A 27,375-nucleotide genomic window follows, 5' to 3' on the forward strand; every position below is an offset into this window, starting at 1 on the left:
GCTATTACTTGGACGACCCAGTGCACTTGCTGGTTAGTTGAACGGAGTTGTGTCCACACATAGAGCCACAATGAGGATTCAATACAATTATATATTGTTAATCTCACACAAGTACAAAGAACATGGAACACAATTTCGTGCATCAAGTTTTTGGCGCCGTTGCCGGGGATTGTTTTGAGTTTTCGGCAAGCTTTTGGTCCGGTAACATCAGTGCCAGATTCCCTTTTGATCCGGCAACAGCACCAAGTTTTTGGCGCCGTTGCCGGGGATTGTTTGAGTTTGGACAACTGACGGCTCATCTTGTTGCTCAGATTAGGTAATTTTCCTTTTATTTTATTTTCAAAAATTTTTCAAAAATATTTCAAAATTTTCCCACTTGTTTTCGAAAAAAAAAAATGTTTTCAAAAATATTATTTTTCTTCAAAATTTTTAAGAATGAATTCTAGTGTTTCACGAAGCATGTTGAAGCCTATCTGGCTGTAAAGCCATACCCAAACTACTTTGGGATTGGCATTCAATCACTCCAGTCCATGTAATTATATGCTAAAGCTTGGCTGGCTATTAAGCCATGCCTGACCCTTTGATTGGAGCCTTAAGACTAACATGGCAAGATTCCTGGAATTCATATTAAAAATTTTGGAATCCTTATTTTTATTTTTTTACAATAATTTTCGAAAAAATTAAAAGAAAATACAAAAAAAATTAGAAAATCATAAAAATCAAAAATATTTTTTGTGTTTCTTGTTTGAGTCTTGAGTCATGTTATAAGTTTGGTGTCAATTGCATATGCATCTTGCATTTTTTCGAAAATATCATGCATTAATAGTGTTCTTCATGATCTTCAAGTTGTTCTTGGTAAGTCTTCTTGTTTGATCTTGATGATTTTTTGTTTTGTGTCTTTTATTGTTTTTCATATGCATTCTTGAATTCTTAGTGTCTAAGCATTAAAGAATTCTAAGTTTGGTGTCTTGCATGTTTTCTTTACATTAAAATTTTTCAAAATTGTGTCTATGATGTTCATCTTAACATTCATAGTGTTCTTGGTGTTCATCTTGACATTCATAGCATTCTTGCATGCATTCATTGTTTTGATCTAAAAATTTCATGCATTGCATAATTTTCACGTTTTCATAAAAATTCAAAAAATCAAAAAAATATCTTTCCTTTTTTCTCTCATCAAATTTGAAAATTTGAGTTGACTTTTTCAAAAATTTTTAAAATCAAATTGTTTCTCATGAGTCAAATCAAATTTTCAATTTGAAAATCTTATCTTTTTCAAAATCTTTTTCAAAAAATCAAATCTTTTTCAAAATTCTTAGTTATTTTCGAAAATTCCAAAAATATTTTTCAAAAATCTTTTTCTTATTTTTATATCAAATTTTCGAAAATAACATAATCAATTAATGTTTTGATTCAAAAATTTGAAGTTTGTTACTTGCTTGTTAAGAAAGATTCAAACTTTAAGTTCTAGAATCATATCTTGTGATTTCTTGTGAATCAAGTCATTAATTGTGATTTTAAAAATCAAATCTTTTTCAAAACTAATTTCTATCATATCTTTTCAAAAATATCTTCTTATCTTATCTTTTTCAAAAAGTTGATTTCAAAATATCTTCTCTAACTTCCTATCTTCTTATCTTTTCAAAATTTGTTTCAACTAACTAACTAACTTTTTGTTTGTTTCTTAACTTTTTCAAAACTACCTAACTAACTCTCTCTCTCTAATTTTCGAAAATATCTCCCTCTTTTTCAAAAATTTCTTTTTAATTAACTAATTATTTTTATTTTCTAGTTTTGATTTAAAAAATTTTCGAAAATTACTAACATTTTTCAAAAACCATTTTCGAAAATCACTAACTCTTTTTCAAAATAATTTTCGAAAATTATCCCTCCCCCATCTCATTCTATTTATTCATTCATATCCTAACATCTCATTTCACCTCTCTTCCATCCTCACAGTTGTGTTTCTTCCATTATATTACATTCTTTGTCTCCCCCTCTTCTTCCACTCACACAGGAATCCCTATACTGTGGTATAAAGGATCTCCATTATTATTATTATTTTTCTGTGCCTTCTTCCTTGTCATATGAGCAGGAGCAAGGATAAGAACATTCTTGTGGAAGCAGATCCAGAACCTGAAAGGACTCTGAAGAGAAAATTAAGAGAAGCTAAAATACAACAATCCAGAGATAACCTTTCAGAATTTTTCGAACAGGAAGAGGAGATGGCAGCCGAAAATAATAATAATATAAGGAAGATGCTTGGTGACTTTACTGCACCTAATTCCAATTTACATGGAAGAAGCATCTCCATTCCTGCCATTGGAGCAAACAACTTTGAGCTGAAATCTCAGTTAGTTTCTCTGATGCAGCAGAACTGCAAGTTTCATGGACTTCCATCTGAAGATCCTTTTCAGTTCTTAACTGAGTTCTTGCAGATATGTGATACTGTTAAGACTAATGGAGTAGATCCTGAAGTCTACAGGCTCATGCTTTTCCCTTTTGCTGTAAGAGACAGAGCTAGATTATGGTTGGATTCTCAACCCAAAGACAGCCTGAACTCTTGGGATAAGCTGGTCACGGCTTTCTTAGCCAAGTACTTTCCTCCTCAAAAGCTGAGCAAGCTTAGAGCTGATGTTCAAACCTTCAGACAGAAAGAAGGTGAATCTCTCTATGAAGCTTGGGAAAGATACAAACAATTGACCAAAAAGTGTCCTTCTGACATGCTTTCAGAATGGACCATCTTGGATATATTCTATGATGGTCTGTCTGAGTTATCTAAGATGTCATTGGATACCTCTGTAGGTGGATCCATTCACCTAAAGAAAACGCCTGCAGAAGCTCAAGAACTCATTAACATGGTTGCTAATAACCAGTTCATGTACACTTCTGAAAGGAATCCTGTGAATAATGGGACGCCTATGAAGAAGGGAGTTCTTGAAGTTGATACTCTGAATGCCATATTGGCTCAGAACAAAATATTGACTCAGCAAGTCAATATGATTTCTCAGAGTCTGCATGGAATGCAAGCTGCATCCAACAGTACTCAAGAGGCTTCTCCTGAAGAAGAAGCCTATGATCCTGAGAACCCTGCAATAGCAGAGGTGAATTACTTAGGTGAACCTTATGGAAACACCTATAACTCAACATGGAGAAATCATCCAAATTTCTCATGGAAGGATCAAAAGCCCCAACAAGGCTTTAATAATGGTGGAAGAAACAGGTTCAGCAATAGCAAGCCTTTTCCATCATCAACTCAGCAACAGACAGAGAACTCTGAACAAAATGCTTCTAATTTAGCAAATCTAGTCTCTGATCTATCTAAGGCCACTGTAAGTTTCATGAATGAAACAAGGTCTTCCATTAGAAAGCTGGAAGCACAAGTGGGCCAGCTGAGTAAAAGGATCACTGAAATCCCTCCTAGTACTCTCCCAAGCAATACAGAAGAGAACCCAAAAGGAGAGTGCAAGGCCATTGACATAAGCACCATGGCCGAACCTCTGAGGAGAGGAGAGGACGTGAATCCTAAGGAGGAAGACCTCCTGGGACGTCCAGTGGTCAATAAGGAGCTTCCCTCTGAGGAACCAAAGGACTCTGAGGCTCATCTAGAGACCATAGAGATTCCATTGAACCTCCTTATGCCCTTCATGAGCTCTGATGAGTATTCCTCTTCTGAAGAGAATGAGGATGTCACTAAAGAGCAAACTGCCAAGTTTCTTGGTGCAATCATGAAGCTGAATGCCAAATTGTTTGGCATTGATGCTTGGGAAGTTGAACCTCCCTTGTCCATCAATGAACTAAGTGATCTGGATCAACTGACATTGCCTCAGAAGAGACAGGATCCTGGAAAGTTCATAATACCCTGTACCATAGGCACCATGATCTTTAAGGCTCTGTGTGACCTTGGTTCAGGAATAAACCTCATGCCCCTCTCTGTAATAGAGAAACTGAGAATCTATGAGGTGCAAGCTGCTAAAATCTCATTAGAGATGGCAGACAGCTCAAGAAGACAGGCTTATGGACAAGTAGAGGACGTGTTAGTAAAGGTTGAAGGCCTTTACATCCCTGCTGATTTCATAGTCCTGGATACTGGAAAGGAAGAGGATGAATCCATCATCCTAGGAAGACCTTTCCTGGCCACAGCAAGAGCTGTGATTGATGTTGACAGAGGTGAAATAGTTCTTCAATGGAATGAGAACTCCCTTGTATTCAAAACTCAAGGATCTCCCTCTGCAACCATGCGGAGGAAGCAGAAAAAGCTTCTCTCCAAGCAGAGTCAACCAGAGCCCCCACAGTCAAACTCTAAGTTTGGTGTTGGGAGGCCACAACCAAACTCTAAGTTTGGTGTTGAACTCCCATATCCAAACTCTAAGTTTGGTGTTGGAGAGTCTCAACAAAGCTCTGCACATCTGTGAGGCTCCATGAGAGCTCACTGTCAAGCTATTGACATTAAAGAAGCGCTTGTTGGGAGGCAACCCAATGTTTATCTAATTCTTATTTTTATTGTTCTTCATGTTTTCTTAGGTTCATGATCATGTGGAGTCACAAAATAAATATAAAAATTGAAAACGGAATCAAAAACAGCAGAAGAAAAATCACACCCTGGAGGAGCATCTGCCTGGCGTTCAAACGCTAGACAGAGCATAGTTCTGGCGCTGAACGCCCAGAATGGGAGCATCCTGGTGCTGAACGCCCAGAACAAGCATGGTTCTGGCGTTCAACGCCAGAAATGGCAGCAAATGGGCGTTGAACGCCCAAAATGGGCACCAACCTGGCGCTGAACGCCCAGAGTTGTGTGCAAGGGCATTTTGCATGCCTAAATTGGTGCAGGGATGTAAATGCCTTGACACCTCAGGATCTGTGGACCCCACAGGATCCCCACCTACCTCCACTCACTTCTTCTCACCACTCTCTTCTCAATCATCCTCTATTCCCAATAAACACTCCTCCCTTCTGTCTTCCATTTACCACTCACACCCATACACCCACTTACCTTCAAAAATTCAACATCTCTTCCCCACCCAATCCCACCCATAAGGCCGAATACACACAGCCATCCATCTCCTCCATATCCTCTTCTTCTTCTATTCTTTCTTCTTTTGATCGAGGGCGAGCAACATTCTAAGTTTGGTGTGGTAAAAAGCATAGCTTTTTTGTTTTTTTTCCATAACCATTGATGGCACCTAAGGCCAGAGGAGCCTCTAGAAAGAGGAAAGGGAAGACAAAAGCTTCCATCAAGGGTCTATAGCTCAGTGGTAGAACATTTGACTGCAAATCAAGAGATCCCTGAGATACCTCAGGGGATACATTTTCTTCCACACAATTATTGGAAGCAATTAAGGGTGGAACATCAAGAGCACTCCATCATCCTTCATGAAATCAGAGAAGATCTAAAAGCAATGAAGGAGGAGCAGCAAAGACAAGGAAGAGACATAGAAGAGCTCAAGGACATCACTAAGGTGGACTCATTCCTTGTTCTTACTTTCTCTGTTTTTCATTTTCTATGTTATGTGCTTATCTATGTTTGTGTCTTCATTACATGATCATTAGTAGTAGTAACTATGTCTTAAAGTTATAAATGTCCTATGAATCCATCACCTCTCTTAAAAAAAAAAATGTTTTAATTCAAAAGAAAAAGAAGTACATGAGTTTCGAATTTATCCTTGAACTTAGCTTAATTATATTGATGTGGTGACAATGCTTCTTGTTTTCTGAATGTATGCTTGAACAGTGCATATGTCTTTTGAAGTTGTTGTTTAAGAATGTTAAATATGTTGGCTCTTGAAAGAATGATGACTAGGAGACATGTTATTTGATAATCTGAAAAATCATAAAAATGATTCTTGAAGCAAGAAAAAGCAGCAAAGAACAAAGCTTGCAGAAAAAAAATAGGCGAAAAAAAAAATAAAAAAAAAATATATAGAAAGAAAAAGAAAAAGCAAGCAGAAAAAGCCAATAACCCTTAAAACCAAAAGGCAAGGGCAAATAAAAAGGATCCCAAGGCTTTGAGCATCAGTGGATAGGAGGGCCTAAAGGAATAAAATCCTGGTCTAAGCGGCTAAACCAAGCTGTCCCTAACCATGTGCTTGTGGCGTGTAGGTGTCAAGTGAAAACTTGAGACTGAGCGGTTAAAGTCAAGGTCCAAAGCAAAAACAAAGAGTGTGCTTAAAAACCCTGGACACCTCTAATTGGGGACTTTAGCAAAGCTGAGTCACAATCTGAAAAGGTTCACCCAATTATGTGTCTGTGGCATTTATGTATCCGGTGGTAATACTGGAAAACAAAGTGCTTAGGGCCACGGCCAAGACTCATAAAGAAGCTGTGTTCAAGAATCATCATACTGAACTAGGAGAGTCAATAACACTATTCGAAATCTGAAGTTCCTATAGATGCCAATCATTCTGAACCTCAATGGATAGAGTGAGATGCCAAAACTATTCAAGAGGCAAAAAGCTATAAGTCCCGCTCATATGATTGAAGCTCTGTTTCATTGATAGTTTGGAATTTATAGTATATTCTCTTCTTTTTATCCTATTTGATTTTCAGTTGCTTGGGGACAAGCAACAATTTAAGTTTGGTGTTGTGATGAGCGGATAATTTATACGCTTTTTGGCATTGTTTTTAGTATGTTTTTAGTAGGATCTAGTTACTTTTAGGGATGTTTTCATTAGTTTTTATGTTAAATTCACATTTCTGGACTTTACTATGAGTTTGTGTGTTTTTCTGTGATTTCAGGTATTTTCTGTCTGAAATTGAGGGACTTGAGCAAAAATCGGATTCAGAGGTTGAAAAAGGACTGCTGATGCTGTTGGATTCTGACCTCCCTGCACTCAAAGTGGATTTTCTGGAGCTACAGAACTCCAAATGGCGCGCTTCCAATTGCGTTGGAAAGTAGACATCCAGGGCTTTCCAGAAATATATAATAGTCCATAATTTGGCCAAGAATTGACGACGTAAACTGGCGTTCAACGCCAGCCTTCTGCCCAAATCTGGCGTCCAGCGCCAGAAAAGGATCCAAAACCAGAGTTGAACGCCCAAACTGGCACAGAAACTGGCGTTCAACTCCACAAATGGCCTCTGCACATGCTAAACTTAAGTTCAGCCCAAACACACACCAAGTGGGCCCCGGAAGTGGATTTATACATCAATTACTTACTCATGTAAACCCTAGTAGCTAGTTTATTATAAATAGGACCTCTTACTATTGTATTAGGCATCCTGGATTGTATTTTGATCCTGTGATCTCGTTTAGGGGGCTGGCCATCTCGGCCATGCCTGGACCTTCACTTATGTATTTTCATACGGTAGAGTTTCTACACTCCATAGATTAAGGTGTGGAGCTCTGCTGTTCCTCAAAGATTAATGCAAAGTACTACTGTTTTCTATTCAATTCTTCTTATTTCTCTTCTAAGATATCCATTCGCACCAAAGAACGTGATGAAGGTGATGATTATGTGTGACGCTCATCATCCTTCTCCCTTATGAACGCGTGCCTGACAAACACTTCTGTTCTACATGAATAAAGCTAGAATGAGTATCTCTTAGATCTCCTAACCAGAATCTTCGTGGCGTAAGCAAGAATGATGGCGGCATTCAAGAGAATCCGGAAGGTCTAAACCTTGTCTGTGGTATTCCGAGTAGGATTCAATGATTGAATGACTGTGACGAGCTCCAAACTCGCGATTGCAGGGCGTTAGTGACAGACGCAAAAGGATAGTAAATCCTATTCCAGCATGATCGAGAACCGACAGATGAATAGCCGTGCCGTGACAGGGTGCGTGAGCATATTATTCACTGAGAGGATAAGATGAAGCCATTGACAAGGGTGATGCCTCCAGACGATTAGCCGTGCCGTGACAGGGCATTGGATCATTTTCCCGTGAGATGACCGAAAGTAGCCATTGACAGTGGTGATGTATCACATAAAGCCAGCCATGGAAAGGAGTAAGACTGATTGGATGAAGATAGCAGGAAAGCAGAGGTTCAGAGGAACGAAAAGCATCTCCATTCGCTTATCTGAAATTCCTACCAATGATTTACATAAGTATCTCTATCCCTATTTTATTATTTATTATTCGAAAACCACATAACCATTTATATTTGCCTGACTGAGATCTACAAGGTGACCATAGCTTGCTTCATACCAACAATCTCCGTGGGATTCGACCCTTACTCACGTAAGGTATTACTTGGACGACCCAGTGCACTTGCTGGTTAGTTGAACGGAGTTGTGTCCACACATAGAGCCACAATGAGGATTCAATACAATTATATATTGTTAATCTCACACAAGTACAAAGAACATGGAACACAATTTCGTGCATCACACGCAGATCTTGGCAAAGCGAGTAACAAAGATAGTGGGTGATTGTCACAGGTCACTCCTTCATTCTAACTTAACTGAATTAAGTACGAGAGTATATCTTGGCGAAGAAGTAAGCGTGAATTGAAAGAGAAATAATAGTACTTGCATTAATTTATGAAGGACAGCAGAGCTCCGCACCTTAATCTATGAGGTGTAGAAACTCCACCGTAGAAAATACATAAGAGAAAAAGGTCTAGGCATGGCCGAATGGCCAGCCTCCAAGTCCAAGGATAGTATAAGTCTAAGGACTAAACGTCCAGAGATGCGAATACAATAGTAAAAAGTGCTATTGATACTAAAATAGTTACTAGGATTACAAAAAATAAGTAACTAAGTTCAGATAGTGCAGAAATCCAATTTCGGGGCCCACTTGGTGTGTGCTTGGGCTGAGCATTGAAGCTTTCACGTGCATAGGCCATTCTTGGAGTTAAACGCTAGCTTGGGTGCCAGTTTTGGCGTTTAACTCCAGTTCTGGTGCCAGTTCTGGCGTTTTACGCCAGAAAAAGAGTCTCTGGTGTGCGTTTGGACACCAGTTTGGGCCATCAAATCTCGGAAAAAGTATGGACTATTATACATTTCTGAAAAGCCCAAGATGTCTACTTTCCAAAGCAATTGACAGAGGGCCAATTGGGCTTTTTTAGCTCTAGAAAATCCACTTCGAATGCAGGAGGGTCAGAATCCAACAGCATTTGCAGTCCTTTCTCGGCCTCTGAATCAGACTTTTGCTCAGGTCCCTCAATTTCAGCCAGAAAATTCCTGAAATTATAGAAAAACACACAAACACATAGTAAAGTCTAGAAATGTGATTTTTGCATAAAAACTAATAAAAATATAATAAAAAGTAACTAAAACATATTAAAAACTATGTAAAAACAATGCCAAAAAGGGTATAATTTATCCGCTCATCAAACATCCTTCCAAGCATTTCATCAAACACTTGGAAGGTATAAAAGGAAAGCATAGTAAAATTGCAAGGAAAGTAAATCTACACTACTCAATTGCAAGAAACTAAACAACAACAAATCAAATGAACAATAAAGGAAATCAAAATATGCATTGCATTAAAAAGAAATAGAAGAACAAAAGTGCATCACATAAAAGTAGAGAATTACAAGAATTAAATGCTAAACTAAAGAGAAGAGATGTAGAAGAAGAAGAATTACAAAAGGAAAAGTGAATCAAAGCATGAAATTAAACCTAGATCTAAGAGTTCATAATCTACATCTAACCTAATCCTAATCCTAGAGAGAAGTGAGAGCTTCTCTCTCTATAACTAACTAATACTCTCTCTAATGTGTGTAGTGGTGTCTATGATGTCTTCCCCTTCATTCCTTGGTCTATTTAGCCTTTTTCCGCTAAAAACCCAGCTCCAAATGGGGCCAGAAACCCTCCAAAATCGCTAGGCACGAGTTCTTCTTTAAAAATCATGTGGGCCTTCGGCGCTTACGTGCACAGTGCGCGTATGCATCCCTGGAGTATTTCGCAATCCGCACGTAGGCGCATTGTGTGCGGCGCGCCCATGGGCTTTTTCCAAATCTTTGGCTTTTCATGATTTCTCTACTTTGTATGTTTTCCTTCCACTCCTTTGATCCTTTCCTAGCCCTTTTCAATCTGAAATCACTAGCAAACACATCAAGGCATCTAGTGGAATCAAAGGGAGATAAAAATCATCAAATTAAAGGTCTAAAAAGCATGTTTTCATATTTAAGCACAAATAAGGAGACAATCACAAAATCATGCTATTTCATTGAATAAATGTGAGAAAAGGTTAATAAAATGCTCTAAATTTAACACAAGATAAACCCTAAAAATGGGGTTTATCAACCTCCCCACACTTGAACCTTAGCATGTCGTCATGCTAAACCAAGAATGAAGCAAAGGGTATGAGATTTATTCAATGCAACTAAACTATCTAAATGCAAACTATCTAAATGCAACTAACTATATGAATGCAAATGCTTGGCCAAAACAACTCAACTTCCAAGAGAACATATATAAGCATAAAGGCTAGAGTAATTAGAATCAAAATCCAACCCACAATTGAATTGAATTATCAAAAATAGTTTACAAACTTGCATGAATAGAATGATGGTGACGAATACATGCAATTGAGCAATCGAACCCTCACCGGATGTCTATCCGCTTTAGTCACTCAAGTGTTTAGGGGTTGATTCACTCAATTCTTCCCTAATCATGCTTTCCAAAATTTGTTCTTCATCTAACAATCAACAATTATTCAATGCATGCATACAAATATCATGAGGGCTTTTCCATAAGGTTATAATGGGGCTAGGGTCAAGGTAGGATTATATATGGGTAAGTGGACTAGGATTTGAATCTTTGATTAGCCCAAACTTTCCCCCCTAACCTATATAATACCCTATACAATTAAGTACTAACCTAAACTACCCATCCTTCACTTTTCACATACTCATGCATTTTCTTTTGATTTTCACAACTGGTGCACGAAATCACAATCACACTTTTGCAATTCTGCACAACTAACCAGCAAGTGCACTGGGTCGTCCAAGTAATACCTTACGTGAGTAAGGGTCGATCCCACTGAGATTGTCGGTTTGAAGCAAGCTATGGTTATCTTGTAACTCTTAGTTAGGATATCAATAATAATTCTCAGTTTTAATTGGAATGAGTAAAAGAACATGAATTAAATAATACTTGTTATGCAGTAATAGAGAACAGGTTGAAATTTTGGAGATGCTCTGTCTTCTGAATCTCTGCTTTCCTACTGTCTTCTTCTTCACGCACGTAAGTCTCCTTCCATGGCAAGCTGTATGTTGGGGGATCACCGTTGTCAATGGCTACCGTCCGTCCTCTTAGTGAAAATGGTCCAAATGCGCTGTCACTGCACGGCTAATCATCTGTCGATTCTTACTCATGTTGGAATAGGATCTATTGATCCTTTTGCGTTTGTCACTACGCCCAACACTCGCGAGTTTGAAGCTTGTCACAGTCATTCCTTCCCGAATTCTACTCGGAATACTACAGACAAGTTTTAGACATTCTGGATCTCAAGGATGTTGCCAATTGATTTTAGCTTATACCATGAAGACTCCGATCTCACAGATTCGAATGCTCTGTTGTTAGGAGAGGCAATCAAACTCATGAATCAGGAACCAAAGAGATACACACTCAATCTAAGGTAGAACGGAAGTGGTTGTCAGGCACGCGTTCATAGGTTGAGAATGGTGATGAATGTCACGGATCATCGCATTCATCATGTTGAAGTGCGAGTGAATATATTAGAATAGAAACAAGCGTGATTGAATGGAAAACAGTAGTAATTGCATTAATCCATCGAGACACAGCAGAGCTCCTCACCTCCAACCATGGAGTTTAGAGACTCATGCCGTAGAAGATACAAAATTCTAATGTAAAATGTTATGAGGTACAAAATGAATCACTAAAAGTGGTTTTTATAATGAACCAGTAACCTAGGGTTTACAGAAATGAGTAAATGATGCAGAAATCCACTTCCAAGCCCACTTGGTGTGTGTTTGGGCTGAGCATTGAAGCTTTCACATGTAGAGACTTTTCTTGGAGTTAAATGCCAGCTTTTATGCCAGTTTGGGCGTTCAACTCCAGCTTTTATGCCAGTTTTGGCGTTTAACGCCAGAATAGGGTGGAAAGTTGGCGTTTAAACGCCAATTTGCGTTATCAAAACTCGAGAAAAGTATAGACTATTATATATTGCTGGAAAGCCCAGGATGTCTACTTTCCAACGCAATTGAGAGCGCACCAATTGGGCTTCTGTAGCTCCAGAAAATCCACTTCAAGTGCAGGGAGGTGAAAATCCAACATCATCTGCAGTCCTTTTTCAGCCTCTGATTCAGATTTTTGCTCAGGTCCCTCAATTTCAGCCAGAGAATACCTGAAATCACAGAAAAACACACAAACTCATAGTAAAGTCCAGAAATGTGATTTTTATTTAAAAACTAATAAAAATATAATAAAAAGTAACTAAAACATACTAAAAACTGCCTAAAAACAATGCCAAAAAGCGTGTAAATTATCCGCTCATCAATAACACTTATGCATTGACTTTTATTGGACTTTGCTTTGGGGTATTTTGTCCCCTTTTTATTGTTTTCTTCTTTTTCTTTCTTTTTCTATATATTTTTTTCATTTGTTTTCTTTTTTTTCTTTTGTTTTTCTCATTTTTTTTTCTTTCAAGCTACATACAAGAACATCAATGCATAAAGTCTATACATTTGATCAATTCATGAGTGTGCACCCAATTCTCAAATATATAAATACCAAACCCCCTTTTATTCCGACCAATGTTCCCAATCTCCCCAAACTTGAATATAAAACACTCTCACTAGCCTAAGCTAATCAAAGATCCAAATAATAGACTTTATTGTTTTCCGCTTTAGGCTTGTAATGTGCTAAAATAAAGAACAATTGGGTTAAGCGTAGGCTCAAATTTGGTTGACAATGGAGAGTAAAAGGTGGGCTATTTGGGTAAGTGAGCTAATGAAATAATGGCCTCAATCATATAAAGCATGAATAAAAGGAATATTTAGACATAAAGAATTAAACAAATCAAAGATCACAATTATAGGAGGAGAACAATTTCACACAAGAAGAAAACTAAGTGGTTATAAAATGTCACCACACAATTAGGCTCAAAACTCACAATCTTGTGTTCTTAGCTCAAAATATGATCCACAAAAGTATGAATTCATGCAAGTTCCACAAAAATTTTCCACTCAATTGGGGTGGTGCCCTTTATATAAATTCCTTGGAAAAATTCATTATTTTGATTAAGCTTATTCTAAATACAATGTTGTGATTAAGAAATTCTAGAATTCCTTAGTTTACCCTCTTTTTTCAATCAAAACAAATTCTTTTATGCACAAAGGGTTTAACTAGGTTTTCAACAATTCAAAACATTTTTTAAATCACAACCACAAGGCTAAAATGCAATATATACAATAAAAGTGTGCAATAACCAAAATAAAAGTATCCACAATAGCAAATATGTACAATAATCCCAAAATAGTGCAAAATAAAGCAAAATAAGATGAACTAAGTGATAGTGTCTGAAAATGTTCACCAAATCCACCGACGGCGATGATGGTGACCTCCCCACACTTAAGATGAATCATCATCCTCGATGCTACTGATAGGGCTCATGGTGAGGGTCAACAGTCGCATCTGGTTCCGGCTGGGGCTCAATCTGGGGCACTGGCTCCTCGGGAGGCTGCTGGGTCTCTTGAGTAGCCTGCGTCTGTGGAGGTGCCTCCTGCCAAATCGGCTCCTCAACATGCTCCTCCTCGTGTTCTGCCTCGTGATCCTCCGCATCGGAAGCGGGAGAGTCGGGGAGAGGGGGAAGCTCAATGCCCTGTGATACAAACACCTGGTTTATGCGATCGAGACGTCGCATGATACGATACTCGTTGCGCTCCATGAAGCGAAACAAGCACTGTACTAGCAGATATGTCGGCTCGGGTGCTGGTGGTGGTGGTAAAGGTGCTACTACTGCTGCTGAAGAAGAGGAAGGTACTGCCGCTGCTGTAGAAGATGAAGGTCTAGTTGCCTCTACTGCTGCTCTAGCTCGAGAGCGGCGCTTGGATGGGGGCTTCTCGTGCACCTACGTACCCCACGGAATAGTAACCTTCTTGTCGTCGTCGTCTAGGGGTGGTGGTGTCACGTCATCGTCCCTCCATGGGGCACTGGGAAAAGGTAGTAGGCCACGGATGTGTGCTCGCCACATGCCTCGCCTGAACAGCCGGGGGAAGTATACCTCCTTCCCCTCCATGACACAGCCAATCGGAAAAAGCATATCCATTGGAATCTCAGAAAAATGGGTAGTAGGAAGGACATAGTGGGCGAATATCTACTGCCAAGTCCTAGCCTCTCTAGACAGATAACCAAATAACATCCCCTTGGGCTTCTTGTTGTCAGCATCCATTACCCAAGGGGCGTCCGTTGTGGCAGTAACGCACTTCAGCACCTCATAATCAAAGTTCATAGCATTTATTACTATCTCTGCCTACTGGTATGCACATGTGTCACCAGTTCGAGGTAGGCAATGTAATACACCCTCAATAGCAGCCTCAGTCACTAAGAACTGCCCGCCCCGTAGGTGGACTGACTCAAGGGTCGTGCGAAAGAGGTTGCAGTAGAACTCCTTGACCCATGAAGTGTTTATTCTTCCAAAATCTCTATCAACAAAGCCTAAGCCCAATCCCTGAATACGGGTATTAATGGAGCGCCTCAGGTCATTAGGAAGGGCCAATTTCTTCTCAATGTTTAGTTTTATCTTCTGATAAGTAGGGAAGCGCAGCTCGCAGTAAAGATTGGGAAATTTGTACGTGTCAATGGGTGGTAGCAGCTAATTCTGTTTATCTACTTCATTAAGTGGGTTCATGGCATAGTTGGCATAAGGAGAGAGGGTAGAGGCTTGAGATTTCTTCCTCTTTCTTGAGGTAGTAGCCTTTGCTTTTCCTCTATCGGCCATCCTGAAAGCAAATATGACATGATATAACAAATAGGCCAAATAGGGGCATGGAAAGGCAAGGAATGGCATATTAAAATGAAGTGAGTTAAAAAGAAGAAAACTTGGAATACAAGCAACAAGAAGTAGCATTCAATACAAAAGCCATAAACCAAGAATGCAAGCAATATCTGCACAATGCTTGTTCATTAAGCTCAATGAGCATCATACCCAAAAAGAATGGTTAGAGAGTTAGTTGAAAACTAAAAAGAAAAATTAGTATGTTAGGCAAGTTAAAAGTTAGAAAAATTAGTTCAACGGTTAGGGGTATGATGGTCATTTGCTTAATCACAATGAATCAAAAGTACGGGTAACACGCATACTAACAAACATGAGGAGGAAGCAGTCATTTATGATGAAATAAGAGATTGCAAAAGAAGCAATTATTTAAAAGCAAGTCATCAATCAATGTCATGGTCATGGATTATGCAATAATTGGTGTTGCAAAGGGTGAAATGTACTTTGTGTAACTAAGACAAGTTAGAAATCAATTTGAGTGAGAAAGAGTTACACAAGTTGAAATGCACCAAATGTTGTAAAATAGTGAACCATGTTCAAAGATATTGTCAAGCTAAATCAAATGGTGAATGTAGCACAATTCAAAAGGCATTTGACTAACTTGAAAAGTGAAAGCACGGAAAGGTTCGAATGGATGCATAACACGGGAATCATGACAAAAGCGGCAATACCAACCCAAGTAACCTAGGGTTGAACTTAGTAAACTCAATCGAAGCTCAATATGAGAGGTACCTAGTCCAATCCTAAGTGACAAGTTGAAGAATAACAATTTTTAGAAATTCGGGCAGCATTCCGGCAGTAATTTAGACGTTCCCAAATAGCAAAAACAGTCATATGAGTTCACCATATCAAATAGGTAGAACAATCAAGGGACTCATATGACTTGGCAGCATTAAGCAAGCAAGACAGCAGTGAAACAGAACATATAAAATAGAGCACACCACTCATCATTCAGCATGTAACACTTGGACAAAATAAACACAACAGAGCACTTATCAGGCCTAAAATCATCTAACCACATCCTAACTACCTAACAGCATGCATTTCTAAGCTAACCTAACAAACAGATTATTCAACTAATTAATCTAATCTAATCATACCAAAATTAATGAAAAATAGTAAAGAAATAGAGAAGAGGCAGGGGTAACCTGGAGTGCAGAAGCAGAAATGAAAGAGAGAAATAGAGGAAATGATGGTTGATGACAGCGCCACCCAGCAGTGGTGACGGCGGACTCATGGTGGCGCAATGAGGAGCGCACAGCGTAGTGGCCCGGGGCAGTAGAGTAGAGGGTGGTTGCAGTGATGATAGAGGTGGGTGGTGATTGAGGAAGAGGAGAAATGGAGGGAAGTGAAGTCCAGATGCTCGCCGGCGGTAGCTGGTGGCCGCGACGGAGTTCGGTGGCAGAGGAGGGGGGAATAGGCAGAGGGGTGGAAAGATGGGAAATGAGAGAGGGAGCAGATAAGAGAGAACGGTGAGAAAAGAGGATAAGGGAGGAAGAAAGAGGAGATGGGGTGAAGGCGGCCGGCGGTGACGAAATGTTCGCTAGACGGTGGCGGTTATGGGTGGTGACTGTGGAGGTTTGGAAGGAGGGGAGGGAAGAGTGAACGTTGAAAAGAAGGGGGTGGAAGTGCGCGACTGCGCTAGGGTTCTCGCATCCCTTGGGATTAATTAATTTGAATCCGCGCGTGCGCGCACTGTGCGCATCCGCGCGGATGGGAAAATGAGCGAGTGGCGCGGAAGTGTCAAGTACACTTTTGCGTAGGTGGAAGATGTAGGCGTGGGCCCGAACGCGTACAGTGTGCGTCCGCATGGGGTGAGTTAGGCCAGAGGCTTAATGCTAGCCCAGCATCATCACAACTCTCGGGTTGTAGTCCTGGGAACTGCTTTAGTGAGTCGACGCGCGCGCGGTATGTGCGCGTTCGCGTGCGTTGCAGATTATGCGTATCGACGCGTATGCACGCAGTGCGCATACGCGTGCATGAGGTTATGCCATTAGCCTAGTGTTGGCACAAGGATGGCCTAACTCTCTGGGAAATGTATGGGCCTGCATCTGTGTATGGACGTGTGCGCGCACAGCGTGCGTACGCATCCCTGTCCCCTCTCTTTTTTTTTTTCAGAAATAACAAAAACAGCTTAAAATCCTCCTAATATTACCTACAGCTCAAAATTAGCCAAAAATACAAAATGACAAAATTTCTTTTTGGCTTTTTTTTAGAATCTTCAAATACAAGCAAAAGAGACTTGCTCCACAAGCAACCTACAACCAATTTATTGAAAGAAATATATGGAAAGAAAACTATCTACAGTGGTAACTCAATTCACTTATTAATAAAAAATTCAAGGGGGTGGAAAAAGTTTACCATGGTGGGGTGTCTCCCATCTAGCACTTTTAGTTTAAGTCCTTAAGTTGGACATTTGGGAAGCTCTTTGTCATGGTGGCTTATGCTTGTACTCATCCTTGAATCTCCAAGGGTCTTTGCTCCTCAAATGGTTGACAGAAGCTCCAACCATCTTCACCAAGTTTGGATGGAAGTCCACCCAAGATACGAGCTTCCATAGTTGGTCTCTATGAATTTTCCATTGGGGTGGTTGACAAGTAGAATTCTCTTTAGCATACCAAGTCTTTTTCCTAGACCCATGTAAAGTGGTATTCATCCAATCATGGTCCCTATGCTTTGAAGCTTTGACATCAATGAGCCTAATTCCAAACTTCCAACCACTACACAACTCCTTCTTACTCTTAGTTTTACAAAGAGTTCTAAGTTGTCCATCCATTTCAATCAAGCCATATTCAAGTGAGAAAGTAAAGCTTAGGTTTGAGGATTTTACCCACTTGAATGTCATGTTGGACGGTGATTTAGGGAGGGAAACCTCCCCACACTTAGACAATGCAAGGTCTATTCCCTTATGCTCTTCTTTGAGTAGCTCCACCTCTTGACAACTTCTTTCATCTTCTTCTTGCTTGTTGACTTCTTCCAATTCCTCCTCATCATCAATCAAGTCAAACTTGGGAGGTTGTGTGAAATCTACTTCCATATCAACTTCACCTTTGATGGAAGAGTCTTCAATGAGATCACCAACATCATTTGGTGTTGCGTTGTTTTCAATAGCATCAGTTTCACGCCCCATGGGAGAGGATTCAATTATTGATAAGAATTCATTGATGATTGAATCCATATCTTGATCAACCTTCTCATATTCTTCAATCTTTATATGCTCCGGAGGTTGTTGAGACTGCCATGGTGGTTCCACATCTCCTAGATCTTCAACCACTTCTTCCTTTTCTTCAATGACCCTAGGTTTCTCCAATTGCTCCAACACAAAGCTCGACTCTTCCTTCTTCTCCACCGGATTTTCCAATTTCTCTTTCATGCGTTGCTCCTCTTTTGGTTTTTCACATGTGGCTATGGAGACACCTTGAGTGTTCAAGCATTGGTAGGCTAAACAATCCACTACCTTAGACAAATTAGTCATAAACTCTAGGGTGTTCCTTTACATATCCGCTTGGCCTTGAAGTAGCAAGGTGAGAGAATAATCTATTTGGGGCTTGGGGTGGATAGGAAGGTTCATTATTTTGGAGAAAGGGTTCATAGTGGGCAGGCGGTTCTTCTTGGTAAGGGTATGGAGATGGTATGTATTGAGGTGGTTCTTGGTGGTAATCACGATAGGGTTGTGGTGGTTCTAAAGGTTCTTGCTCATAACAGTCACAAGGAAATGGTATGGGTGATTGGTTATATGGTGGGTATGGGTCACAAGAAGGTGCTTCGTAAAAATGGGCTTGTGAGCATGGTTGATAGTCATGTCGAGGGTAAGGGTCATAAGCATATGGTGGTGGTACTTGATTATCACAAAAAGAGTCACCATGGCCATTGAATTGGCATGCACTAGGATGTGAATTATACCTATGAGTATCCGGAGGTTGTTGCCAATAGGAGTGATCAATTCCTTGAGGCTCCTCCCATCTTGAAGTGTTCCATCCTTGGTACATGTTGTCAGTAAAGTCCACATTTCCTACAACATAGTGAGAACCAAACTCATAGCCAAAGTGGGAATTCATAGTGGAAAAACAAAATAAAACTAACAAAAACTAGTAAACAAGCAAAAGACAAACCTATTCACAATATTCACATATATACAATAACCAATAACATAACACCATTGCAAATCCCCGGCAACGGCGCCATTTTGATGAACGAATTTTTGACGGTTTAGAATTTCTCCAATGAGATCTCGTTGCAAGTATAGTTTCTAAACCAATCAATAATCCTTTCATACAAAAATTTGTTTGTCACATGTACAAACCCCTAAAATCTATAAACCGAAGTATTTAAACCTCGGGTCATTCTCCCTAGGAATTGTAATAAAGTGTTCTTGTTATTGGTTAGGATTAATGTTTGGGGTTTTGATAAGAGACATGAAAGATAAATGGCAATGAAAATAAACTAATAGCTAAAAAGGTCTTGGTAAGGTTTGGTGGTCAAGGATCTCTATCCCTATCACTAACCACAACATGAGAATTGGCAAGGATCAATCCCATTAAGTCATCCTCTAACTAGGTAAAGGAAAGTCAAATGAGCTATATCAATCCAAGTCCATAAGTCCTAACTCTCCACCAATTCAATTAGTGAGACCTAGAGTTAATGGCTCCCAATCATCAATTACTTGGGCATTAGTAACTCAAGAGTTCCTAAGTTACAGTCCCAAGCCAAGAGCATAAAATTCTACTCTAACCTCCTTCCAAGCATTTCATTAAACACATGGAAGGCATAAAAGGAAAGCATAGTAAAATTGCAAAGAAGGTAAATCTACACTACTCAATTGCAAGGAATTAAACAACAACAAATTAAATGAACAATAAAGGAAATCAAAACATGCATTGCATTAAAAAGAAATAGAAGAACAAAAGTGCATCACATAAAAGTAGATAATTACAATAATTAAATGCTAAACTAAAGAGAAGAGATGTAGAAGAAGAAGAATTACAAAAGGAAAAGTGAATCAAAGCATGAAATTAAACCTAGATCTAAGAGTTCCTAATCTAGATCTAACCTAATCCTAATCCTAGAGAGAAGTGAGAGCTTCTCTCTCTAAAACTAACTAAAACTCTCTCTAATGTGTGTAGTGGTGTCTATAATGTCTTCCCCTTCATTTCTTGGTCTATTTAGCCTTTTCCCACCAAAAACCCAGCTCCAAATGGGGCCAGAAACCCTCCAAAATTGCTAGGCATGAGTCTTTAAAAATCACGTGCGGCCTTCGGCGCGTAAGCGCACAGTGCGTGTACGCGTCCCTGGAGCATTTCACAATCTGCGCGTAGGCGCATAGTGCGCGCGCGCCTCCATGGGCTTTTTCCAAATCTTTGGCTTTTCATGATTTCTCCACTTTGTATGCTTTCCTTCCACTCCTTTGATCCTTTCCTAACCCTTTTCAATCTGAAATCACTAGCAAACACATTAAGGCATCTAGTGGAATCAAAGGGAGATAAAATTCATCAAATTAAAGGTCTAAAAACCATGTTTTCACATTTAAGAACAAATAAAGAGACAATCACAAAATCATGCTATTTCATTGAATAAATGTGAGAAAAGGTTATCAAAATGCTCTAAATTCAACACAAGATAAACCCTAAAAAGGGGGTTTATCAACTGGACTTAGGCAACGGGAACTGAAACTAACATGCAATAATTGTAATGTTTCCGAAAACTCAAACGAAACAAAACCCAATACTTAAAACCTTACGGTAGTTTTTCCCAGGAACGGAGGCTCGACCAGAAGCTTTGGCAGTGGCAAATCTGGTGGCGACAGCAGAACACGGTGGCTTCTCCACGGCAGCAACTCCTTCGCCGCGCGTCTCTCTCTCTTTGCGAACGGCGACGGCGCGGACAGGAGATGACAACGCAAACAGCGGTGGCGACGTCTTCCTCTCTTACTGGCTCGTGCTTGGAGGCGGCAGAACTGGAAGCTCCTGCGACTGTGACGCAACGGCGGCGAGCCCAGTCACGGTGCCATCCCTTCCTCTTCTCCCCGTCGCTCTCCTTCTTCTCCCCTTGTGCATGACGGCAACGCGGCTGTGACGGCGAGGCGTAGTGCATCGGCAGTTGATGCGAGATTTTATGTTGATCTAGAATTTACCAATAAATTTCCGTTTTGAGTATAGTCTAAACCAACAAGCTATCCCACACTAAATTTAGAAAATGTGTCATTGATGAGTGGATAATTTATAGCCTTTTTGGCATTGTTTTTACATAGTTTTTAGTATGTTTTAGTTACTTTTTATTATATTTTTGTTATTTTTTATTCAAAAATCACATTTCTGGACTTTACTATGAGTTTGTGTATTTTTCTATGATTTCAGGTATTTTCTGGCTGAAATTGAGGGACCTGAGCAAAAATCTGATTCAGAGGCTGAAAAAGGACTGCAGATACTGTTGGATTCTGACCCTGTTGCACTCAAAGTGGAGTTTCTGGAGCTACAGAAGCCCAATTTATGCCCTCTCAATCGCGTTGGAAAGTAGAGATCCTGGGATTTCCATCAATATATAATAGTCCATACTTTGCCCGAGATTTGCTGGCCCAAACTGGCGTTCAAAGTCAGCCTAAAACATCTTGGCGTAAAACGACCAAACTGGCACCAGAATTGGAGTTAAACGCCCAAACTGGCACCAAAGCTGGCGTTTAACTCTAGGAACAGCCTATGCATGAAAAAGCTTCAATGCTCAGCCCAAGCACACACCAAGTGGGCCCCGAAAGTGGATTTCTGCACTATCTGCACTTAGTTACTCATTTTCTGTAAACCTAGGTTACTAGTTTAGTATAAAAACTACTTTTAGAGATTTATTATATAGGTTTTTATCTCTGGTCGTTTAGTCCTTAGACCTTTGGCATGGAAGCTAGCCATTCGGCCATGCCTAGACCCTTTTCACTTATGTATTTTCTACAGTGGAGTTTCTACACCCCATAGATTAAGGTATGGAGCTCTGCTGTTTTTCATGGATTAATGCAATTACTATTGTTTTTCTATTCAATTAACGCCTACTTCTTCTCCAAGATATACTCTCGTACTTAATTCAGTTAAGCCAGAATGAAGGGGTGACCCGTGACAATCACCCAATCTTTGTTACTCACTTAGCCAAGATCCGCGTGCCTGACAACCACAAAGTGGTCTACATGATGTTCAACGTAGTCATTGGACGACAGCCGGAGTATATTCTCTTGGATATCTAATACACAGACCGAGTCCGTGAGATTAGTATCTTTGTGGTATAGGCTAGAACAATTGACAGCATTCTTGCGATCCGGAAAGTCTAAACCTTGTCTGTGGTATTCCGAGTAGGATCCGGGAAGGGATGACTATGACGAGCTTCAAACCTGCGAACGTTGGGCGCAAGTGACAGTATGCAAAAGGATCAATGGATCCTATTCCGATGCTAGCGGGAACCGACAGATGATTAGCCATGCTGTAGCTGTACCTGGTATTTTTCATCCGAGACGAGAAATCCGACAGTTGATTGATGAGCGGATAATTTATACGCTTTTTGGCATTGTTTTTAGTATGTTTTTAGTAGGATCTAGTTACTTTTAGGGATGTTTTCATCAGTTTTTATGTTAAATTCACATTTCTGGACTTTACTATGAGTTTGTGTGTTTTTCTGTGATTTCAGGTATTTTCTGGCTGAAATTGAGGGACTTGAGCAGAAATCAGATTCAGAGGTTGAAGAAGGACTGCTGATGCTGTTGGATTCTGACCTCCCTGCACTCAAAGTGGATTTTCTAGAGCTACAAAACTCGAAATGGCGCGATTCCAATTGCGTTGGAAAGTAGACATCCAGGGCTATCCAGCAATGTATAATAGTCCATACTTTGGCCAAGAATAGATGACGTAAACTGGCGTTCAATGCCAGCTTTCTACCCAAATCTGGCGTCCAGCGCCAGAAAAGGAGCCAAAACCAGAGTTGAACGCCCAAACTGGCACTAAAACTGGCGTTCAACTCCAAGGAGGACCTCTACACGTGCCACACTTAAGCTCAGCCCAAACACACACCAAGTAGGCCCCGGAAGTGGATTTATGCATCAATTACTTACTCATGTAAACCCTAGTGACTAGTTTATTATAAATAGGACCTCTTACTATTGTATTAGACATCTTTGGACGCCTGGTTCTTAGATCAGAGGGGCTGGCCATTCGGCCATTCCTGGACCTTTCACTTATGTATTTTTAACGGTAGAGTTTCTACACTCCATAGATTAAGGTGTGGAGCTCTGCTGTTTCTCAAAGATTAATGCAAAGTACTACTGTTTTCTATTCAATTCATCTTATTTCGCTTCTAGGATATCCATTCGCACCCAAGAACGTGATAAAGGTGATGATTATGTGTGACGCTCATCATCCTTCTCCCTTATGAACGCGTGCCTGACAAACACTTCTGTTCTACATGAAATAAGCTAGAATGAATATCTCTTAGATCTCCTAACCAGAATCTTCGTGGCGTAAGCTAGAATGATGGCGGCATTCAAGAGAATCCGGAAAGTCTAAACCTTGTCTGTGGTATTCCGAGTAGGATTCAATGATTGAATGACTGTGACGAGCTCCTAACTCGCGATTGCAGGGCGTTAGTGACAGACGCAAAAGGATAGTAAATCCTATTCCAGCATGATCGAGAACCGACAGATGAATAGCCGTGCCGTGACAGGGTGCGTGAGCATATTATTCACTGAGAGGATAAGATGAAGCCATTGGCAAGGGTGATGCCTCCAGACGATTAGCCATGCCGTGACAGGGCATTGGATCATTTTCCCGAGAGATGACCGAAAGTAGCCATTGACAGTGGTGATGTATCACATAAAGCCAGCCATGGAAAGGAGTAAGACTGATTGGATGAAGATAGCAGGAAAGCAGAGGTTCAGAGGAACGAAAAGCATCTCTATTCGCTTATCTGAAATTCTCACCAATGAATTACATAAGTATTTCTATCCCTATTCTATTATTTATTATTCGAAAACATCATTATCAATTTATATCTGCCTGACTGAGATTTGCAAGGTGACCATAGCTTGCTTCATACCAATAATCTCCGTGGGATTCGACCCTTACTCACGTAAGGTATTACTTGGACGACCCAGTGCACTTGCTGGTTAGTTGTATCGAAGTTGTGAACCATGGCATTGGCACCATGTTCTTGGCGCCATTGCCAGAGACAAGAAAGAGCCATGAATTTTACATAATTAAAGTGTAATCACGATTACGCGTACCAAGTTGCTCACGTTGCCAGGGATTGTTCGAGCCTGGACATCACAATTTCGTGCACCAAGTTTTTGGCGCCGTTGTCGGGGATTGTTCGAGTTTGGACAACTGACGGTTCATCTTGTTGCTCAGATCAGGTAATTTTTCTTTTTGTTTTGTTTTCAAAAATTTTTCAAAAGCCTTTCAAAAAAATTTTCTCCTTTGTTTTCGAAAAAAAAAATGTTTTCAAAAATAAATTATTCTATGGCTTCAAAATTTTGAAGAATGAATTCTAGTATTTCATGAAGCATGTTGAAGCCTGGCTGGCTGTAAAGCCATGTCTCAATTCTTATACTCAAGAGAAGAGCTTCTTTATCTTTCTTAGCCAATTGGCTGTTGAATGTAAGGAATGTCAGGCGTGTCATGTCTGAGTTACATACTAAAGCTTGGCTGGCTATTAAGCCATGCCTGACCCTTTGATTGGAGCTTTAGAGCATAAGATTCCTGGAATTCATATTAAAAATTTTGGAATCCTTATTTTTCTTTTTCAAAATAATTTTTCGAAAAAAAATATAAAATAAAAATCCAAAAAAATATTTAGAAAATAAAAAAAATAAAAAATATTTCATGTTTCTTGTTTGAGTCATGTGTCATGTTATAAGTTTTGTGTCAATTGCATGTACATCTTGCATTTTTCGAAAATTTCCATGCATTCATAGTGTTCTTCATGATCTTCAAGTTGTTCTTGGTAAGTCTTCTTGTTTGATCTTGATGTTTTCATGTTTTGTGTCTTTTCTTGTTTTACATGTGCATTTTTCGTTTCTTAGAGTCTAAACATGAAAGATTTCTAAGTTTGGTGTCTTACATGTTTTCTTTGCATTAAAAATTTTTCAAAATTGTGTCTATGATGTTCATCTTGACATTCATAGTGTTCTTGGTGTTCATCTTGACATTCATAGCATTCTTGCATACATCACATGTTTTGATCTAAAAATTTCATGCATTGCATCTTTTTAGTGTTTTTCTCTCTCATCATAAAAATTCCAAAAAATCAAAAAAAAAATATCTTTCCCTTTTTCTCTCATCAAATTAGAAAATTTGGATTGACTTTTTCAAAAATTTTTAAAATCAAATTTTTTCTCATGAGTCAAATCAAATTTTCAATTTGAAAATCTTATCTTTTTCAAAATCTTTTTCAAAAATCAAATCTTTTTCAAATTCTTAGTTATTTTCGAAAATTCCAAAAATATTTTTCTTATTTTTATATCAAATTTTCGAAAATAACATAATCAATTAATGTTTTGATTCAAAAATTTCAAGTTTGTTACTTGCTTGTTAAGAAAGATTCAAACTTTAAGTTCTAGAATCATATCTTGTGATTTCTTGTGAATCAAGTCATTAATTGTGATTTTAAAAATTCAAATCTTTTTCAAAAACTAATTTCTATCATATCTTTTCAAAAATATCTTCTTATCTTATCTTTTTCAAAATTTGATTTCAAAATATCTTCTCTAACTTCCCAACTTCTTATATTTTCAAATTTGTTTCAACTAACTAACTAACTTTTTGTTTGTTTCTTAACTTTTTCAAAACTACCTAACTAACTCTCTCTCTCTCTAATTTTCGAAAATATCTTCCCTCTTTTTCAAAAATTTCTTTTTTATTAACTAATTATTTTTATTTTTTATTTTAAAAATTTTTCAAAAAAAATACTAACCTTTTTCAAAAACTATTTTCGAAAATCACTAACTCTTTTTCAAAAATTGTTTTCGAAAATTCACTTCCCCCTCTCATCTTCTTCTATTTGTTTATTGATATACTAACATCTTTCCTTCAACTCTCCAAAAATCCGAACCCCCTCTCTCTCTGAGTTCAGATTTTCTTCCCTTCTTTTCTTCTACTAACACAAGGATCCCTATACTGTGGTATAAAGGATCCATATTATTATTACTATTTTTTCTGTGCCCTCTTCTTTGTCATATGAGCATGAGCAAGGACAAGAACATTTTTGTTAAAGCAGATCCAGAACCTGAAAGGACTCTGAAGAAAAAATTAAGAGAAGCTAAAATACAACAATCCAGAGATAACCTTTCAGAAATTTTTGAACAGGAAGAGGAGATGGTAGCAAAAAATAATAATAATGTAAGGAAGATGCTTGGTGACTTTACTGCACCTAATTCCAATTTACATGGAAGAAGCATCTCCATTCCTGCCATTGGAGCAAACAACTTTGAGCTGAAACCTCAATTAGTTTCTCTGATGCAGCAGAACTGCAAGTTTCATGGACTTCCATCTGAAGATCCTTTTCAGTTCTTAACTGAATTCTTGCAGATATGTGATACTGTTAAGACTAATGGAGTAGATCCTGAAGTCTACAGGCTCATGCTTTTCCCTTTTGCTGTAAGAGACAGAGCTAGATTATGGTTGGATTCTCATCCCAAAGACAGCCTGAACTCTTGGGATAAGCTGGTCACGGCTTTCTTAGCAAAGTACTTTCCTCCTCAAAAGCTGAGCAAGCTTAGAGCTGATATTCAAACCTTCAGACAGAAAGAAGGTGAATCCCTCTATGAAGCTTGGGAAAGATACAAACAGTTGACTAAAAAGTGTCCTTCTGACATGCTTTCAGAATGGACCATCCTGGATATATTCTATGATGGTCTGTCTGAGTTATCTAAGATGTCATTGGATACTTCTGCAGGTGGATCCATTCACCTAAAGAAAACACCTGCAGAAGCTCAAGAACTCATTGACATGGTTGCAAATAACCAATTCATGTACACTTCTGAAAGGAATCCTGTGAATAATGGGACGCCTATGAAGAAGGGAGTTCTTGAGATTGATACTCTGAATGCCATATTGGCTCAGAATAAAATATTGACTCAGCAAGTCAATATGATCTCTCAGAGTCTGCATGGAATGCAAGCTGCATCCAACAGTACTCAAGAGGCTTCTTATGCAGAAGAAGCTTATGATCCTGAGAACCCTGCAATAGCAGAGGTGAATTACTTGGGTGAACCTTATGGAAACACCTATAACTCATCATGGAGAAATCATCCAAATTTCTCATGGAAGGATCAAAAGCCTCAACAAGGCTTTAATAATGGTGGAAGAAACAGGTTTAGCAATAGCAAGCCTTTTCCATTATCCACTCAGCAACAGACAGAGAACTCTGAACAAAATACTTCTAATTTAGCAAACTTAGTCTCTGATCTATCTAAGGCCACTGTAAGTTTCATGAATGAAACAAGATCTTC

The 27,375-nt window shown here is 39.1% G+C and overlaps 2 non-coding genes across 2 annotated transcripts; both read right to left on the reverse strand.

Annotated features, from left to right (window-relative positions):
• Positions 1-2,621: 2,621 nt before the first annotated feature.
• LOC148568051 (small nucleolar RNA R71) lies at positions 2,622-2,729 on the reverse strand. Its single transcript, XR_015882453.1, has one exon. It is a non-coding gene; the product is annotated as a small nucleolar RNA R71 (small nucleolar RNA).
• Positions 2,730-26,635: 23,906 nt separating this feature from the next.
• On the reverse strand, positions 26,636-26,743 carry LOC148568052 (small nucleolar RNA R71). Its single transcript, XR_015883075.1, has one exon. It is a non-coding gene; the product is annotated as a small nucleolar RNA R71 (small nucleolar RNA).
• Between the last annotated feature and the right edge of the window lie 632 nt (positions 26,744-27,375).

This window comes from Arachis ipaensis, chromosome B4 (assembly GCF_059453495.1).
Source record: "Arachis ipaensis isolate K30076 ecotype BB chromosome B4, ASM5945349v1, whole genome shotgun sequence".
In the NCBI taxonomy this organism is placed as follows: domain Eukaryota; kingdom Viridiplantae; phylum Streptophyta; class Magnoliopsida; order Fabales; family Fabaceae; genus Arachis; species Arachis ipaensis.